Raw genomic sequence first — 10,708 nt, 5'->3', positions numbered from 1 at the left:
AGAGGGACCCTGGTAGGGGGACCCCGGTAGAGGGACCCTGGTAGAGGGACCCTGGTAGAGGGACCCTGGTAGAGGGTCCCCGGTAGAGGGACCCTGGTAGTGGGACCCTGGTAGAGTGACCCTGGTAGAGGGACCCTGGTAGGGGGACCCCGGTAGAGGGACCCTGGTAGTGGGTCCCCCTCGTCCGCGTGCCACTCTCGTCACGTCCCGGTCGTTGGCGGCGATGGCGACGACGTCGCGAGTGAAGGTTTTGTTTTTGGCGTGAGGGAGAGCTGCCCAGGTCCTGGGGGGCTGTCCCCCCTCCTCCGCCCCCCCCAATCCTCCCCCCCCCGGTTGCCGTTGCCCCCCACGAAACTCTTTAGTCGGACGTGGCGGCGGTGTGGACGACGACGGTGGCGAAGGTGGCGAAGGTGGCGAAAGTGGCGAAGGTGGCGAAGGTGATTCACGCGAACACGGAGGAGGGCGATGATGGGTGGTGGCGGCGTCTCTCTCCAGGGCGATGTCTCATCTCTCTCTGGGCGTGCGATCCGCATGGCTAGCGCATCGATGTTAGGGGTTTGATCGCTGTGTGTGTCTGTGTGTGTGTCTGTGTCTGTGTGTGTGTCTGTGTGTGTCTGTGTGTGTCTGTGTGTGTGTCTGTGTGTGTGTCTGTGTGTGTCTGTGTGTGTCTGTGTGTGTGTGTCTGTGTGTGTGTGTCTGTGTGTGTCTGTGTGTGTGTGTGTCTGTGTGTGTGTCTGTGTGTGTGTCTGTGTGTGTGTCTGCGCGTACACTTATTTGTTAATTGTTTTAAATAAGTATTAAATAGTTGTTGACGATTTTGCTGCGTTTGAAATTGTTCATTTGTTTGGGCTGCCAGAATTGAGGCCCATTTTGCTTAGTCGTAACGTGTGTAAGTTAGACCTTACGTATCGCTTGATTGATGAATGATCGTGAGCGTTATCGGTTCTAGTTAACATAAGCTCTGCAGTGATTCTCACAGTGCTAAGATATTCGTATTGTCCCTCTCAGTCACGGCGGGGCTGTTTAGTGCTTATCATAGACGTGATAAGTCGGGCAATACAAATGATAGCCAGGATAAGATTCAGACTTTAAATCCTAGTCTGGATAGGTAATATAATGAATTTCGTAGATAGGATGAGTATGGTAATACAAATGATAGCTGAAACATGTGTTAAGGGGCCGTCCATAAATGACGTAACCCAGCTGGGGGGGTGGGGGAGAGGTCAGACATTTGTGACGATGTGTGAGGAGGTGGGGGGGGTGTTTGAGAAATGTGACGTCACGTCAAAATGCGCAACTTTAAATAAACACGTCCTGCTGAATTAAAGAGTAAACAGACTTCTTAATAAACGTTTCCTGATGACAGTGAACACACACCCAGCATGCACGTGCCTTGACACTCACTACAGTCAGGACACAGCAAGAACATTTATTTGATGAAGTGGGAGAGAGATGCTGTGGTAAGAGGTTATACAGTTTTGATTTAAAGCTTTCGTGACTGCAGTAATTCATATTCTTAGTTTTTTCGGTAAAGTCACGTTGAAGAGAAACAACAAAATAATAAAATATATATAAAACAATAAAAAATTCTCACGACGTTTCGACCATAACTCAAACGGTCATCTTCAGGTGTGTTGGTTTGCATAAACACCTGAAGATGACCGTTTGAGTTATGGTCGAAACGTCGTGAGAATTTTTTATTGTTTTATATATATTTTATTATTTTGTTGTTTCTCTTCAACGTGACTTTACCGAAAAAACTAAGAATGTAGGTTATACAGTGTCGGTAAGAGAGGGGGGTAGGGGGAGGGGAGCGTCCACGCAATTCTTGCTGTGGTTTTCCCAATGATGATGATGGACGCTTGTGTTACAATCGAAACGTCATTTATTTTATTTGATTACCTACGTGACTTTACCGAAAGAACCAAAGAGCATGTTTCCTCTTTGCGATAAGATATCATTAAACCTGGGTACAATGTATATGTGTGTGTGTGCACCCTAGTGGAGATAATGCATACTAGAATTTAAATAAAAACCTAGTGGCATTTGGTACGCTTCGTACCAAGACAGTTATATATCCATACGGTTTTATTTTCTGGGTGAGATCACTTCAATACAAATGTGCCGTTAAACCCGCCAACCAATTGGTATGGTGTCACGTAAATAGAACGTGGACAATTCCTTACTAGTACAGCACAGCGGTATGTTTCAGTGTAAATAGAACGTGGACAATTCCTTACTAGTACAGCACACCGCTGTGTTTGAGGGTAAATAGAACGTGGACAATTCCTTACTAGTACAGCACAGCGGTATGTTTCAGTGTAAATAGAACGTGGACAATTCCTTACTAGTACAGCACACCGCTGTGTTTGAGGGTAAATAGAACGTGGACAATTCCTTACTAGTACAGCACACCGCTGTGTTTGAGGGTAAATAGAACGTGGACAATTCCTTACTAGTACAGCACACCGCTGTGTTTGAGTGTAAATAGAATGTGGACAATTCCTTACTAGTACAGCACACCGCTGTGTTTGAGTGTAAATAGAACGTGGACAATTCCTTACTAGTACAGCACACCGCTGTGTTTGAGGGTAAATAGAACGTGGACAATTCTTTACTAGTACAGCACACCGCTGTGCTTGAGGGTAAATAGAACGTGGACAATTCCTTACTAGTACAGCACACCGCTGTGTTTGAGGGTAAATAGAACGTGGAGAATTCCTTACTAGTACAGTGCACCGCTGTGTTTGAGGGTAAACAGAACGTGGACAATTCCTTACTAGTACAGCACACCGCTGTGTTTGAGTGTAAATAGAATGTGGACAATTCCTTACTAGTACAGCACACCGCTGTGTTTGAGTGTAAATAGAACGTGGACAATTCCTTACTAGTACAGCACAGTGGTGTGTGTGAGGGTAAATATAACGTGGACAATTCCTTACTAGTACAACACACCGCTGTGTTTGAGTGTAAATAGAACGTGGACATTTCCTTACTAGTACAGCACACCGCTGTGTTTGAGGGTAAATAGAACGTGGACAATTCCTTACTAGTACAGCACACCGTTGTGTTTCAGGGTAAATAGAACGTGGACAATTCCTTACTAGTACAACACACCGCTGTGTTTGAGGGTAAATAGAACGTGGACAATTCCTTACTAGTACAGCACAGTGGTGTGTGTGAGGGTAAATATAACGTGGACAATTCCTTACTAGTACAACACACCGCTGTGTTTGAGTGTAAATAGAACGTGGACAATTCCTTACTAGTACAGCACACCACTGTGTTTGAGTGTAAATAGAACGTGGACAATTCCTTACTAGTACAGCACACCGCTGTGTTTGAGGGTAAATAGAACGTGGACAATTCCTTACTAGTACAGCACACCGCTGTGTTTGAGGGTAAATATAACGTGGAGAATTCCTTACTAGTACAGCGCACCGCTGTGTTTGAGGGTAAATAGAACGTGGACAATTCCTTACTAGTACAGCACACCGCTGTGTTTGAGGGTAGATAGAACATGGACAATTCCTTACTAGTACAGCACACCGCTGTGTTTGAGGGTAAATAGAACTTGGACAATTCCTTACTAGTACAGCACAGCGGTGTGTGTGAGGGTAAATAGAACGTGGACAATTCCTTACTAGTACAGTACACCGCTGTGTTTGAGTGTAAATAGAACGTGGACAATTCCTTACTAGTACAGCACACCGCTGTGTTTGAGGGTAAATAGAACGTGGAGAATTCCTTACTAGTACAGCACACCGCTGTGTTTGAGGGTAAATAGAACGTGGACAATTCCTTACTAGTACAGCACACTGCTGTGTTTGAGGGTAAATAGAACGTGGAGAATTCCTTACTAGTACAGCGCACCGCTGTGTTTGAGGGTAAATAGAACGTGGACAATTCCTTACTAGTACAGCACACCGCTGTGTTTGAGGGTAGATAGAACGTGGACAATTCCTTACTAGTACAGCACACCGCTGTGTTTGAGGGTAAATAGAACGTGGACAATTCCTTACTAGTACAGCACAGCGGTATGTTTCAGTGTAAATAGAACGTGGACAATTCCTTACTAGTACAGCACACCGCTGTTTTTGAGTGTAAATAGAACGTGGACAATTCCTTACTAGTACAGCACAGCGGTGTGTGTGTGAGGGTAAATAGAACGTGGACAATTCCTTACTAGTACAGCACACCGTTGTGTTTGAGGGTAAATAGAACGTGGACAATTCCTTACTAGTACAGCACACCGCTGTGTTTGAGGGTAAATAGAACGTGGAGAATTCCTTACTAGTACAGCACACCGCTGTGTTTGAGGGTAAATAGAACGTGGACAATTCCTTACTAGTACAGCACACTGCTGTGTTTGAGGGTAAATAGAACGTGGAGAATTCCTTACTAGTACAGCGCACCGCTGTGTTTGAGGGTAAATAGAACGTGGACAATTCCTTACTAGTACAGCACACCGCTGTGTTTGAGGGTAGATAGAACGTGGACAATTCCTTACTAGTACAGCACACCGCTGTGTTTGAGGGTAAATAGAACGTGGACAATTCCTTACTAGTACAGCACAGCGGTATGTTTCAGTGTAAATAGAACGTGGACAATTCCTTACTAGTACAGCACACCGCTGTTTTTGAGTGTAAATAGAACGTGGACAATTCCTTACTAGTACAGCACAGCGGTGTGTGTGTGAGAGTAAATAGAACGTGGACAATTCCTTACTAGTACAGCACACCGTTGTGTTTGAGGGTAAATAGAACGTGGACAATTCCTTACTAGTACAGCACAGCGCTGTGTTTGAGGGTAAATTGAACGTGGACAATTCCTTACTAGTACAGTACACCGCTGTGTTTGAGTGTAAATAGAACGTGGACAATTCCTTACTAGTACAGCACACCGCTGTGTTTGAGGGTAAATAGAACGTGGACAATTCCTTACTAGTACAGCACAGCGGTGTGTGTGAGGGTAAATAGAACGTGGACAATTCCTTACTAGTACAGCACACCGCTGTGTTTGAGTGTAAATAGAACGTGGACAATTCCTTACTAGTACAGCACACCGCTGTGTTTGAGGGTAAATCCACAACATTTACTATTTGAGGACGACGTTTCACCAGTGATTACAGCCGGCATCGTCAGGCGACAGCCAGATTTGGCTCCCCAACACACAGCCGGTGTCGTGCTGCACTCGTAACGAATTGGCACGTCTTGTTCACGTGACAAACCTCCCTGTTTGGCTGTCGGGTGGTGGCGGGTTTCACGACACACATTTAAGTGATCTAACTCCCCCCCCAAAAAAACCCCTCATGGATAAAATTGGTCGCAAAAGCTTCCTACTGCTACCACGTGTTCAAGTGTTTATACATTTCGTTTATTTTGACGGTAACTTTTTTTTTTACGTCTGTTGCAGTCGTGCAAAACCGAACATTAAAACGTTAATAACGGACATGAATACCGAGTCTGTGGTTTTCTCTCCCGTGATGGAACGTTCATATATCGCGACAATCGTCGTACCTAATAGCGAGAACTGGTATCGTACCGTGCACAACGACACCACGACAACACTCGTCACAACCCAGCTGGTACAGCAGGTTATGGTTGCAGCTTGTTGTGCTAAGTGCCTCCTGTAAAGCTGCCCTCTTGCATTCCTTGAAGCAATGACAGCTGAAAAGAAATCACTGGAAGTCTTAGAGCAGGGGTGGGGAACATTTTTTCTGCCAAGGGACATTCGGATATTTATAACATCATCATTCGCAGGGCCATACAAAATCATCAACTTAAAAATTTGCCCGTTAATATTTGGTCAAACATTTAATTAACTCGCCCCCTAATGCGATGGGCTGGAACTGCTTCTCTTTGGTGAGGCGTGTGATGATGTTAGCTGGTATTGATGATGTTAGCTGGTATTGATGTTAGCTGGTATTGATGATGTTAGCTGGTATTGATGATGTTAGCTGGTATTGACGATGTTAGCTGGTATTGACGATGTTAGCTGGTATTGATGATGTTAGCTGGTATTGACGATGTTAGCTGGTATTGATGATGTTAGCTGGTATTGATGATGTTAGCTGGTGTTGACGATGTTAGCTGGTATTGACGATGTTAGCTGGTATTGATGATGTTAGCTGGTATTGACGATGCTAGCTGGTATTGACGATGTTAGCTGGTATTGATGATGTTAGCTGGTATTGATGATGTTAGCTGGTATTGATGATGTTAGCTGGTATTGACGATGTTAGCTGGTATTGATGATGTTAGCTGGTATTGATGATGTTAGCTGGTATTGACGATGTTAGCTGGTGTTGACGATGTTAGCTGGTATTGACGATGCTAGCTGGTGTTGATGATGTTAGCTGGTGTTGACGATGTTAGCTGGTATTGACGATGTTAGCTGGTATTGACGATGTTAGCTGGTATTAACGACTTAAATTTACAGCACAATTGTGGAGTTCTGACAATGCGCCCCCACGTGCACCACCGTCTAAAGTTACAGATGTATTAATTTCCGGCCTGTCTGCTTGCAGGCCAAGGACAGCAAATGTAGCGGAAGCCAACCAACGGGTTTTGGGGCGTGACTGCCTCGCCCAATGGGGGTCATTTAATGGCACGTCAATCAAAACCAAGAGCCGCAAGCCGCCGTGCACTTTGTCTCTCGGGACGGATGATCCCGGTGCACGCAAAAAAACACGGAAATAAACAAAACGAGAGGATCGACGGGGAGACCTGGGAGGGGTCGCGAGGGACACACGAGAGAGAGGGAGGCAAGACGAGCCGGAGGGGTCAAGTCGATGAAGACAGAGGACGAGAGAAGCCGGACCGGCCAAGCTCGCCAGGCTGAGAGTAGCCCTGTGTGGCCCTGCGTAGCTGCCTAGGGTAGGGCCGCTAGGGGGTTAAGCGCGGTCCGTACGTCGGCACGCTTGACCCCCCGGGGGCTGCTGAGACACGGCGAGACACGGCAGCCGGGAGGGGTGAAACGGGGAGAGTAGGGAAGGAGAGCAGTGAATAGGATCGGGAAGGAGAGTAGTGAATAGGATCGTGAAGGAGAGTAGTGAATAGGATCGGGAAGGAGAGTAGTAATAGGATCGGGAAGGAGAGTAGTGAATAGGATCGTGACGGAGGGTAGTAATAGGATCGGGAAGGAGTGTAGTAATAGGATCGTGAAGGAGAGTAGTAATAGAATCGGGAAGGAGAGTAGTGAATAGGATCGTGAAGGAGTGTAGTAATAGGATCGGGAAGGAGTTTAGTAATAGGATCGTGAAGGAGGGTAGTAATAGGATCGTGAAGGAGTGTAGTAATAGGATAAGGACGAGGCGAGTGAGGGAGCGAACGAGCGACGGGCCTAGCAGGTGAGTGTTGTGTAACGAACTGTGATAAAGTGGCCCGGACAGAAGACAAGAAATCGTCTTTATTTTCCACGCTGCAGGTAAGCACGAAGAGGCATACAGCAGCATGCATCAACTGGTTCAAGGCCAGCGTGCTTTGTCAACAATCTCGGCAAAAGCACCGGCGCTTGTGTCGCCGCAGAGTATCTCCTATGGGGATGGAAAAATAAAAAAATTAATGCGGTCAAGCAATTGGCTTATTGCCCCCCCCCCCCCAATCACTTTCGACTCAAGAGCTCACTCAGCATCTGGCTGTGATCGTGCTGCTGCACGCTGAGCGGCTGTCCAAGAGAAGCAAACAGCGGCTTCTTGACACCACCACCACCACCACCGCTACCCCCAGCACCACCACTCTCGGTGTCAGCGTCGGCTGATTGACGTCGTTTGGATGCTCACCGAGGAGCAGCGGCGGCGGCGGCAGCTTGCCGCTCCGCATGCTCCAGGTCAAGCTCCATCCGCTGCAGCTTGCTGCCACTCCGGATGCTCCAGCCGCTGCTGCCGCTGCTGCTCCCGAAGATCCAGCTGCCCCAGCCGCTGCTGCTCCCGGAGCTCCAGCTGCTGCGGCTGCTGATGCTGCCGGTGCCTCAGCACCAGGTGCAGCTCCAGGTGCGGGTCCAGCTGCTGCTCCTCAAACTCAAGCCGCTGCTGCTGCTGCTGCTCCAGCTGATGCTGCTGCTACAGCAGCTCCAGCTGCTGCAGCAGCTCCAGCTCCAGCTGCTGCGCCAGCTGCTGCTGGTGCCGCAGCTCCAGCGGCTGCTGCTGCTGCTGCCGAAGTTCCAGCGGCTGCTGCTGCAGCTGCTGCTGCAGCTCCAGCTCCTGCTGCTGCTGCTGCTCCAGCGCCTGCTGGTGCCGCAGCTCCAGATGCTGCTGCTGCTCCTGCTGCTGTTGCCGGAGCTCCGCCTGCTCCAGCCACTCGTGGTGCTGAAGCCTCGTCACCAGGTGCAGCTCCAGGCTCGCGTCCAGCTGCTGGAAAAGCAGCTCCTCCTGCTGACGCCTCAGCTGCTGCTGCTGCTGCTGCAGCTCCAGCCGCTGCTGCTGGAATTCCAGCTGCTGCTGCTGCAGCTCCAGCTGCTGCTGCAGCTGCGGGAGATAACGCAGGAGCTCTAGGCAATACACTCCCCTATTCATCATCATCATGCAGTAACAAGCAGCATCATCATCAGCAGCAGCATCCATCATCACCCATCATCATGCAGTAACAAGCATCATCATCAGCAGCAGCATCCATCATCATCATGCAGTAACAAGCAGCATCATCATCATCAGCAGCATCCATCATCACCCATCATCATTCAGTAACAAGCATCATCATCATCATCAGCATCCATCATCACCCATCATCATTCAGTAACAAGCATCATCATCATCAGCAGCATCATCACCCATCATCACGCAGCAACAAGCAGCATCATCATCAGCAGCAGCAGCACCATCATCACCCATCATCATGCAGTAACAAGCAGCATCATCATCATCAGCAGCAGCATCCATCATCACCCATCATCATGCAGTAACAAGCAGCATCATCATCAGCAGCAGCAGCATCATCATCACCCATCATCATGCAGTAACAAGCAGCATCATCATCAGCAGCAGCAGCATCATCACCCATCATCATGCAGTAACAAGCATCATCATCATCAGCAGCAGCAGCATCGCTGTTTGCCTTTTCCGAAAATGTAACGAAGAATGATTCTGCCCGTTTGGGTGTCATCAGGACGTAGCGCGGGGGCGTGGAGAGGGAGCACACCGCTCACGGCCCGCTGCATCACCCCTCGCCACAGACACAGAGAGATAACACAGAGACAACAACAACAACAACCGCCGTTCGCCACTAAGTGGCGGTGACATCACCACGACGCTTGTGCCAGGCCATGTGCACCCTGAGGCCACGTGAAGTGTCGAACGCCCGCTGGCAGGGGGTCACGGGGCAGACCCAGCAGGTGCCACGGGTTGACTGACTGAGATGACTGGCTGATGCACCACCTGTGCCCCCTACTGTGCCAACCTGCTGTGCTTTAGCCACCTGGCGCTCCGCTCGTTGTTGTGAGCGTCGCTCCTCCGCCCTCCGTTGTTGTTGGAGGGCGACTACCTCCAACTGCCCAGTAGCGTCCTTCACGAGCCTCCTCCACAGAGGCCGATCTTGACACCGCTGGTACCGGTCATCGGCAAGTCCACTCAGCTCCACGTCTTTCTGTACCACATCACTCCATCTCTTCTCCAGCCCGTGCCGCGCCCGTTTAGCCCCCTCAATCCGTCTGAACAAAAGCTGTTTAGACATGCGGTGGCTGGGCATGCGGGCTACATGACCCAGCTAACGCAGCCTTGCCTGCCTGGAGGAACTCACCGATGGGACTTTGTCCAGATCTTTCGAGGATTTGTGAGCTGCTCACACAATCCAGCCTGGTTAAACCCAGGATTGATCGTAGGCAGGCCAGCCTAAATGTTTTTAACCGGCGAAGATATTCCATTAGGGGGGTCCATGTTTCGCAAGCGTAGAGATGCGGAGCGACAGACCATGTAGCTTCCACACAGCGTTATGCAACCGATGAAAAGATAATGCCGCTCGACTGATTCGGAGTGAGACCTCTGCTGTTAAACTGGAGCCGGCCATGAGCACACTGCCCAGGTATGGGAAACTCTCCACTCTCTCCACAACTGTCCCATCACCGATTGTGAGTTTCGGGGGTGGAGTGCCCGATGGTACAAAATACCCAGGCAGGTGCTTAGTTTTGGTGGGGCTGATGGTAAGGCCCCACCTCTTAGTGGCACACTCCAGTTTCAGCAGCAGCACCTCCAACGCCTCCTCTGAGTGAACCCCAATTACCAGGTCGTCGGCATACATAACGTGGTTGACCAATAGGGAGCCATCCCTTGACTGCACCCGGGCATCGATCAGCCTCCGATTGTATCTGTACCAGATGGAAATTCCTCTGGTACAGCTACTGAAGGTTTCACGAACTACGTGGTCAAAATAGATGTTAAATCATGTGGGAGCCAGAGGACATCCCTGTCGCACCCCAAGGTGTACAGGGAATGGCTCTGACTCCCAGCCACGTAGTTTTACCCGGGTCCGCTCACCATCATGAAGGTCCTTAATGATCGTGAGCAGAGGGTCAGGTACTCCAAAAGCACGAAGAACAACCCAGAGCCCAGGCTTACTGATGGTATCATAGGCCTTGACCAGGTCAATAAAGCAGAGATGTAGGTCTTGTTGGAATTGCCTACACCACTGCTAACACAGAGACACACAGAGACACACAACATAGACACACAGACAGACACAGAGAGAGAGAGAGACAACACAGAGACACAGAGAGA

The sequence above is a fragment of the Petromyzon marinus genome, unplaced genomic scaffold, assembly GCF_048934315.1.
Source record: "Petromyzon marinus isolate PM22_M1 ecotype Great Lakes invasive population unplaced genomic scaffold, UKy_Petmar_22M1.pri1.0 PM_G_Scaffold_27, whole genome shotgun sequence".
NCBI lineage: Eukaryota > Metazoa > Chordata > Hyperoartia > Petromyzontiformes > Petromyzontidae > Petromyzon > Petromyzon marinus.
Note: the sequence above shows the minus strand (reverse complement) of the source record.